Source organism: Choristoneura fumiferana, chromosome 14 (assembly GCF_025370935.1).
Source record: "Choristoneura fumiferana chromosome 14, NRCan_CFum_1, whole genome shotgun sequence".
Lineage (NCBI taxonomy): Eukaryota > Metazoa > Arthropoda > Insecta > Lepidoptera > Tortricidae > Choristoneura > Choristoneura fumiferana.
This window is the reverse complement of record NC_133485.1, coordinates 2122854-2133044: the sequence shown is the minus strand read 5'-3', so window position 1 is coordinate 2133044 and position 10191 is coordinate 2122854. Positions and strand designations below refer to the sequence as shown.

General features: G+C 35.2%; 1 pseudogene; it reads right to left on the bottom strand.

The window, feature by feature from the left end:
* Positions 1 to 4853: 4853 nt before the first annotated feature.
* On the bottom strand, positions 4854 to 6231 carry LOC141434665 (uncharacterized; annotated as a pseudogene).
* Between the last annotated feature and the right edge of the window lie 3960 nt (positions 6232 to 10191).

The window sequence follows — 10191 nt, the reverse complement described above, 5'->3', positions numbered from 1 at the left end:
GACGGACAGACAGACAGACAGAGATGGCGAAACATAAGGGTCCTTTTTTGCCATTTGGCTACGGAACCCTAAAAACAACTGATGCCTTGTTGACCGCGGATATTGGTAAGTTGTTCCTCAAGGCCACCTGGTTAAGGTTTCGCGAACCGTTAAATAATTGCCGCAACTTAAGTTTGTTTAATTTAAAACTAAGTATTTCTTCGCAAACTGTGTATCAGTGGCATCGGGTATGTGAGGCCATGGTCACCCTGGTTTCTCTGACCACCGCCGCCGGCGACCGGTGACCGACGCGTGTCCGCGACCGTCGACCTTCGAATGTTTTGTTCGGGAATGTTTTGAGGTGGTTTCTCTGAACATCACCGGCGGTGTTGGCTACCCGCCAGAGAAACCACCCTCAAACATTCCCGAAGAAAACATTCGAACGTCGTCGGTCGCGGACACGCGTCGGTCACCGGTCGCCGGTCAGAGAAACAGGGCCACGTACGGTCAAGACTAGGTCAAGGACTTTAAACCCTGACCCACCATGGAACCATTTCACAGTAAACGTCATAGTGACATCGCATTAATGAACGAGGAAAATCGTAATGACTTTTCCTTTGAAATGATTCCGTGATGGCTCATGAAATAAAGTCCTTACTAAAAATATGGGTATCGAGTAAAAGCCAAAAAAAATAGACGTAAAGTGGGGGTAATTTTTTTTTTCTTATCCAACCCTATAATGTGGGTGGGGTATCGTGGGATAGGTCGTTTAAAACCATTATAGGGGTTTGCTAAGACGATTGTTTGATTCAATGATTTTTTTGCGAAATATTCAACTTTAAAGTGCAAATTTTCATTAAAATCGAGCGTCCCCCCCCCCCCCTCTAAAATCTAAACCGGTGGATGGAATTTTTGAAAAAATTCAGGATGGTAAAGTATATATTATCAAACTTACAAGGAAAACTATAACGGCTAAGTTTGCTTGAGAATTATTAGTAGTTTAAGAGTATAAATAGCAGCCTAAGGTATAAAATATACCTAAACTTGGAAGATTCCGTATAAAATACGAAATCTTTAGAAAAAATATTACTTATTTTTTCGGAATGGCCACGAAACTCTATTTCGGGCGTATCCGACACGCTCTTAACCGGTTTTTTTTTTTTTGGTGTATTGTACGCGCTAATTCCTTGAAATTGTGGAACAGATTTTCAAATTCTTTTTAGGGTTCCGGAGCCAAAAGGGCAAAACGGGAATCTTATAGTTGCCATGTCTGTTGTCGTCTGTCTGTTGTCTGACCGTCCCGGCTTTGCTCAGGGACTATCATATACTAAAAAGCTGTTTTTGCACGATATATATAAGACACTTTCGTCACTTTCAGGAATTGTAAATGATAAATAAACAATATGTGTTGCTCTGAAAATAAAGATTTTATTGTAGTAGGTTCTTACATACACATAAAACATGAAAAACACTAACTTAAATCATTATCTTACCTGAAAATAAAGAAACGACATTTAAAGTCTATATTAAGTTTAACAATTCCTTTTATATTTAGTTACTTATTGTAATATTTAAACATTATGTGTAATCACGATGATTCTACTTCTGTCACTCCAAATCAGAAATAATCTGCTTTACCGTATTAACCGTCATAGAGCGCACCATAAACTAAAGAAATAAGTTTCTTTACATCTCCCTCCTCAAAGAAGAAAATTTTCAAAAAAAATTTTCATTAATCTGCACCTAACTTATAGTAAAGTATGAATTATAGATATAAATAAGTTTATATTAAGCAAATTATTACTATCTTATCTTATTTATTTTTATACAGTATAGGTATTAATTTTGTGATATGAAAGAGATTCGACTCTGACTTTTTATGCCCTGTATTAATTCTATATATTGAATTTGATATTTTTTCCATAATTTTATACGGTCCAATCTTCAGCTCATCTAATTTGTTTCTATTTAGTTGTTTTCCATTCTCTACATATACCATATCTCCTGTTTTGAAGTTAAATGAAGTTCTGTTTTATCAATATTTTTTTATTATAGTTATGTGATTTTATTGTATTTTCCAATGCTATTGTCTATCTCGAACCCATTCATTTTCTGTTTTATTTTGTTTTAATTCATTTGGTAATAAGGAAACATCTGTACCATCCAACAGGTATTTTGGTGCAAAACCAGTGACAGTGTGTTCCGTTTATTATATTTATCTACACAGTTATGAGCAATGGTTGTCCATGCTATTTTTTACTTTTTTCGTTTATTTTACATCTGATTTTGTTCACAAGCGTCTGATTAAGTCTTTCATTTAAGCCGTTGGAAAAAGGGGCATTTACTGCGGTGAATATCATTTGTATTGACTTTTCATTTAAAAATCTTTTTAATTCTTTTGAGTTAATTCCCGGATATGGTCGGTAAGAAGTATTTCAATTGTATCACAATCTGTTACGTTATTGATTAGTTTGACAAAATCATTAGCACTTTGTGTCTTTGAGGTAACAATATAGGCATAACGTGTAAAGTGGTCCACTAAAAGGTGTAAATATCTTTTTGTTGATCTGGACCCTCCAAAACCTCCAATTGTGTCTATTGAGACTATTTGAAAGGGTTTTGTGGCAGGACCTAAATGTGACATTAGACCAAATTTATCCTGTCCTCTCGTTTTATTTTTTATACATGTCTCGCAACTTTTACAATGCGATTTAATATTCATCGTTAAATTTTTTGCTGTATATAACGTACTGATTTTATTTTGCATTTGTCTTACGCCTAAGTGACACATATTTTCATGTACTTCTTTAATAAGTTTTTTGCTAAAAATCTTCCGATAAAATTATTTTTTCACGTTTTCGAACTTTTTTATAATAACATTTTTTTTTGTTATTATTTTGACTTATTATTTTGTATTTTTCATTGTTTTGTTGGTCTGTTACAATATCATTTAATTTTATCATATTTACAATTTTTAATTGTTCATCTGTATCCTCACTTGCATCCAATACTGGATTCTACTTAAAACAATCCGCTTCTATATTTTCTTTCCCCGGAGCGTATTTAATTTCAAAGTCATATTGTGATAAGTAACTAAGTCTCCTAATTCATCATCTGTTCTAGATTTAATATTTAAATTTTCCAATGGTTTATGATCAGAATACACTGTAAACGACTTACCTATTAGCCAGTATTGCCAGTATTTTATGGCTTCTTTAATAGCCAAACATTCTAAATAAATTGCCTTTTTTTCTTTTGTGCTTGATTTAGTTTTTTTGAGAAGTATGCCACTGGCTTATTTTTCCCATTTGTTTGTGTTTGCTTTAACACTGCCCCAATACCTTCTAAACATGCATCGGTGTGAATTATTATCGGCAAATTTTGATCGAATATCTCTAAGATTGGCTGTGAGCACAATAGGTTTTTATATTTTTCAAATGAGTTTTGACAATCGGCAGACCAAACAAATTTCTGATTTTTCCTAAGTAGTTGATGTAGGGGTTCTAATATTACCGAACTTTTTGGTATATACTCATGATAAAAGTTAATTTTTCCGAGAAACTGTCTAACATTTTTTTGATTTTTTGGTATTGGGAAATCTTTTATCGAGACTAAATTATCTCTTACTGGTCGTACTGTGTTATTATGTATTATATGACCGAGATATTTTACTGTATCAGAAGCAAATGTACATTTCGTGAATTTTAATCGAAAACCCTCAATTTTTATAGCTTCTAATAATTGTGTTAAATGGTTAATATGTTCTGAAAAAGTCTTTGAATATATCAAAATATCATCGATGTAGTTAACTGCGAAATTGGTAAGTTTATGCTTTCTTAAAATGTTACTTAGTATCCTTTGGAAGATTGCTGGTGATGTCTTCAAACCAAAAGGTAAACACGTCCATTGATAATGTCCTTCCTGCGTTACAAAGGCAGTTTTTTTCTTATCTTCAATTCTTAGTGGGATTGACCAGAAGGCTGAATTAATGTCCAATGTTGTGAAATATGTTGAATTTCTTGTCTTAATCACCAGGTCTTCAATCAATGGAAATGGTTGTGCTTGAGGTACCACTATTTTATTTAGATCTCTAAAATCTATACATAATCTTGATTTTCTGTTGTCCTCTTTTTTGAAAGCTAAAGTTACCGGTGCCGCAAAAGGACTATAAGATTCTTCTATAAGTTTTTATCAAGTAACTTTGCTATTTGTTCTTCAATTTCCTTTTTGTCTTCAACTGAACATCTATATGGCCTTTTACTGCAGTACTTGTCCATAAGTAGATCAATACGTGCTTCATATTCTCTGACAGTGCAAATGTCATATTTGTCCTTTGCAAATATTGATTTGTAATTATCAATCAGATTGTAGATTTCTAACTTTTGTTCAGTATTTAAAATTACTCATAGTTATCTTGAAATCTTCTTCTTTTATATGTTCATTAAAATTAATTGAACATGTGTTTGCTTCACTTTCCTCTTCCTTAGAAGTGTTGTTTTTATCATTTTCTTGTACAGTAAGATCTTTTGTGTTTTCTTTTTTATTTTCTTCTCTTTTTTGAATGATTTCCAAATTTTCGTCTTGAACCAGTTTAAACTGTTTTATAATATCCAGTCCAATCAGAAAATCGTACTTGAATTCTTCTCCGTCAATTATATAAACATCAGCTTTTTCTTCGATATCAAACATTTTTATTGTAATAGTTGTCAAACCTTTTGTCTTTAACACCATTAATTGTGATTAAGTTATCATTTTTTGAATCTCCGTATCCTTCTTCCTTCAGTCTTAATAATTTTGAATTAATTATAGAAACGTTAGAGCCCGAATCATATATACCAAATATTTCTAGTTTTCCATTTAATAATAGTTTGACTTTAATTAATGGTGTTATTATTCGTTTTTTTATCGTTATTATTGAGTTCGACATCAATCACTGAATTATTTACGGCTTTACTATTTATTCTCTTATGGTTATATTCTTCTGTCTGTTTGAACCAACACTTGTCTTCGGGATGGAACCTAACGCCTTTATTTAAATTTCACAAATCGTACATGTTTTATTTTATCAGACTTTACTTTATAATCATAGGCAGTTCTTTTATTCTTGCTGAAATACTTTCTGTTTACTACATATTCATGTTTTCCAATTTCATTGTAAAGGCTTGCAGTTGACTTCACTGTTTCTTTATCAATTTTATCCATTATATAATCTGGCAATCCCATTACAATAAGATTTATCATTGTTTGGGTGTCAATTTGCTTGTTAACCTCTAATAGCAGTCTTCTTTTTTTTGTCGCATATTCCAATAACGATCCAGCTTGAAATCTAAATGAAAATGCATATTTAACTTGAGACCAACCTTTATTTCCGTATGTTTCGCAAAATTTTCTTTCCATACTGCCCATTCGGAATTCACTGTCAACTTTATTAACATACTACTATACCAATCTAGGCACTGTTTTTCTAGTAGATGTTTTAAAAATCTCAATTTTTCTACATTCTGTATAATTTCGAATCTATCACATTCGCTCTCAAACTCGCTAATCCATTGGTCAGCATTTGATGTTTTATTTGAAAATTTTTCGATCAAAAACCGTTCAGCAGTTTTGCCAATACTCTTTTTCTCTGGTGCATTATTGCTAGCATTATTCTGTGAAGATGTTGTATCACCTGTAATCTCGTTTAAATATTGTTCGCCAAACTGTACGTTCTCGCCTTCGTCTAGATATATTTTTCTCAATTCCGTATTTAGAGGTATCCATACTGCACGTGATTGATGCCTTTTTTTAAGCGAGTTTTTTATTTTTGTAAATATATCTGTAGATAATATGGCCGTGTGCTTACTTACGGGTTTTAATTCATCTGGGATCTCAAAAATACATCCGTCCGGTGTCTCAATAGAGGTTATGCATATCAAATTAGTTTTTCCATCCGTGGACCCCAGTACCATAAATTTAAATCGTAGCTTTTCCATTTTTCTTGATTATAACTACAAATGTCGTTTTATAAGACACTTTCGTCACTTTTCAGGAATTGTAAATGATAAATAAACAATATGTGTTGCTCTGAAAATAAAGATTTTATTGTAGTAGGTTCTTACAAACACATAAAACATGAAAAACACTAACTTAAATCATTATCTTACCTGAAAATAAAGAAACGACATTTAAAGTCTATTATTAAGTTTAACAATTCCTTTTATATTTAGTTACTTATTGTAATATTTAAACATTATGTGTAATCACGATGAATTCTACTTCTGTCACTCCAAATCCAGAAATAATCTGCTTTACCGTATTAACAGTCATAGAGCGCACCATAAACTAAAGAAATAAGTTTCTTTACATATATATGTAAACTATGCCGACAAAATGGTATATAAATAAAAAAATAAAAAAAAAATTTTAGGTTACCTCCCATAGACATAAAGTGGGGGTAATTTTTTTTTCTCGTCCAGCCCTATAGTTTGGGGTATCGTGGGATAGGTCGTTTAAAACCATTAGGGATTTGCTAAGACGATTGTTTGATTCAGTGATTTTTTTGCGAAGTATTCAACTTTAAAGTGCAAATTTTCATTATAATCGAGCGTCCCGCCCCCCCCTCTAAAATCTAAACTGGTGGGTGGAAAAATTTGAGAAAATTCAGGATGGTATTAAGTATATCAAACTTTCAAGGAAAACTATAACGACTAAGTTTGCTTGAGAATTATTAGTAGTTAATGAAGTAATCAGCAGCCTAAGGTATAAAATATACTTAAACTTGGAAGATTCCGCATAAATACGAAATCCTTAGAAAAGTATTACTTATTTTTTCGTAATGGCTATGGAACCCTATTTTGGGCGTGTCCGACACGCTCTTGGCCGGTTTTTTGTTCTAAAGAACATACTTTCGAGGTAGTCCCATTGTCACCAAGTCAGAATCTGATGATGGGATCCTCGAGAAATCGAGGGCAATCCTCAAATTTTATAAGCACATCTATAGCGATTTTGGTATTTTTAACACTAAGCCAAGCATTTCCATTCAGAAAGTATCATTTAGTGAATTGGACCTGATGAAGGAAGACCGCAGATAGCCAAAGGAACTCATCATAGCTAAGTAATGCTCGCGCGGCTATAAGTATGCCGGGTGTGGCCTGTAATATGAGCAAATAACTAAAACATAGAATCTATGTCATAGAACATACTCGTTAAAATGAACAACATTAGTTCAGCGACTTTTAAAAATAATTAGTTTTTTAATTTTTATTACACTTTAAAGTTTATCAGCCCCATCACCGTGATCGGGATGCTGTGGGTTAATCACCTGCACATTCCTAAAAATATATGATTAAGAAACCTTCAAAGAGAGACCGATCCCCTTACAGCCAGGGTCGCGTTCACGTGGAGGCCGCATGGGAACAGGCGGCGGGGCGGCGGCGCAACACGTGGCAGCGCACGTGGACGCCGAGCTGCGGGCGGCCTGGCTGAGTTGGGGAGACGCGGAGCAACAGGCGCAGGACAGGAGCAGATGGCGACGTCTCACGAAGGCCCTTTGTACCACTGGGGTACCATAGGACGACCACAACAACAACAAAGTTTATTAGAAGAAGCCATGTAAAGCAAAATGCTTGATGTTTGTAGCGTGTCAGGCGACGTCACTTGTGTTCTAGGATGGCGTACATTGACAGCAGTACTTATTTAATTTGTACGAAAAAGGAAAGTAAAGACCATTATTTTTAAAAGTAGCTGAACTAATGTTGTTCAGTTTGACGAGTACGATCTATGTTTTAATTATTTGCTCGTATTACAGGCCACACCCGGTAAATGATCTCGACTAAGAAGAAGCTTTAAGTTAATGTTTTCTTTCTAACTGATCTGATGCTGAAAGCCGAAAGGTAGACGCCGGACGGTACTTCTGTCATGAAACAATGTTACTATGCCGTGTTTAGGCTCAATGGAATCGTTGTGAGATGCGCCTTGGCTAAAAATGACTAAAAAGTGAAAATAAAGAAATTTTGAACACAAAAATGAAACCGACTCCAAAAAAAATATTTTTAACAAGAAATTTTAAATGATATTATAACGGATAACTCACGTCTTAAACCGAGTTTAGCTCGACATGTTTCGAGCTATTATGTGTATGTATTATTATGTGTGCGTGTTGCGGCAGCCGCCGAGTCGCGTGCTCCTGAGAGGAAGGGCTACGAAATAGCCCGAAACATGTCGAGCAAAACTCGGTTTAAGACGTGAGTTATCCGTTATAATATCATTTAATATGAGTGAGTCTCACGGTAGTTTCATGTTTAACAAGATTACAAAATTAAATTACAAAAATCCATGAAAATAATTTTCCGCTAGTTTGAAGTCGGTGCCTCAGCACGAGCCAGCAAGAGTGATAGAAGCCCAATATGTGTAAGTATAGTATGTAGGTGAGGTAGACGACTATAATAGGTCCGCTCCTGCTGGCTCGTGCTGAGGCACCGACTTCAAAGTAGGATAGTGGAATAAATTTATGTCAGTGGTTTGGAGCTGTGTAAGCTGTTAAAATTTGTTAAGTTATTTTTTGCAGTCGTTTTTATTTTTCCCTTGTTTACCTGTGGTTTACCTATAGCTTTATTCGTAAAGCGTCATAGTTATAACCATAAAATAATTTTATGATACGTCAATTGGTTCCAGGCATGTTATAAAATTAGCTTTTCGTCAGTTTTTAGGATTCCGTTCGCGTAAGTAAGAGCAGCACTCTGTTAAAAGTGGATATTCATAGACCCACAAATTTGAGCGAAACCTTCGCGCGAGACCGATCCGCGCTTGACCAGTTTTTTAATGGGTAGGTATCCCCTTCCGCCCCGACTAGTAGAGAGACTTTGAAAACTCCCCAGGCCGGGAGGATGTGTCATTTTCACACCGCAAAAAACTTCTTCAAACGTAGGTACTCTTCTACAACGAAACGGTCACTTACCTACAAACCCCATCAATACGATGTCTTTTGCATATTAGTACCTACAGTCCAGTGGCGTGCAACTCTGTAGGCAGGGCCAATAACTGCGCCCTCACGCACCCACCAGCACCAATACGAGTACAGGGTAGAGTGGTAGACACTTGGTAGACAACACTAGTGCTGCCTACCCTCATATCAGTGCTAGTGTAGCCTACCCTGTTCAACACTAGTGCTAGCACTGCCTACCCTCATAGCAGCGCTAGTGTAGCCTACCATACTCAATACTAGCGCTGTCTACCCCCATAGCAGCGCTAGTATAGCCTACCCTGTTCAACACTAGCACTGCCTACCCTCATAGCAGCGCTAGTGTAGCCTACCCTGTTCTAGACTAGCTCTGCCTATGTTTTATTCGGCTAAATTATGAACAGTGGCAAAGTGGCAAGAAGCTTAACGTTTCAATGGTGTGTCAAATCCAAAGTATTTCTTCAACTTATTTTTTCAAGGTATTTCTTCAACTTGGGCTACTTAGTATAACAAGCACTTTAAAAAAATCTACGCACCGGTTCGGAAATAGGTACCTTTGTTAAGAAGAACCCGGCAAAAAATTCAATGAGGTAAATTTTGTTAAAAATAGATCTACAATGACGTACATCACAAAGTAGGTATTTAACACAGCTAGGTACATTTATAACACAGTCAATTCACCATTGCGGATCGAAATTATTTTTAAACATCTTTCTTCAAACTGGTAATTTAAGGGGTATTATTTTATTATATACAGGTATTTCAATCTGCATAAATTTACCGGTTTCAAGCCCTGGGTGTGACTGTACTTGAGTAGTGAATTATATAACATTGTTTAAGCTTCTTGTGTAATGTGTCCAGAATGGCAAAGACCTTCCGAAAGATGAACTGCAGTTGTTAATGTATTACGGAATTCATGAGTCAACTGACGTAACGGTCCACAATGCCTTGACTCCGGAACACTCGGAAGTCAATTATTATACGTGTGACATTACCTACGCACCCACTACCCAAATATAGGTAGTTCCTGTCATTAATCGACTAATGGTACAGATGTAGAGGTAGGTATTTGCAGCTGACGTTGTACCGTTTTTTGGATTTGAGTGATATTCCATATATGACGATATTTCGTTTTTGTTCGTATGTGCAATGTTAACTACAGTCAAGGTGTTAAAGGTGAACAGAGACGCTCATTGACGTCAAAGCACTTGAGACTTGCAGATAAACGTGCGATGTCTCACCAATTAACACTATAAAAGTTTTTTCCCCAG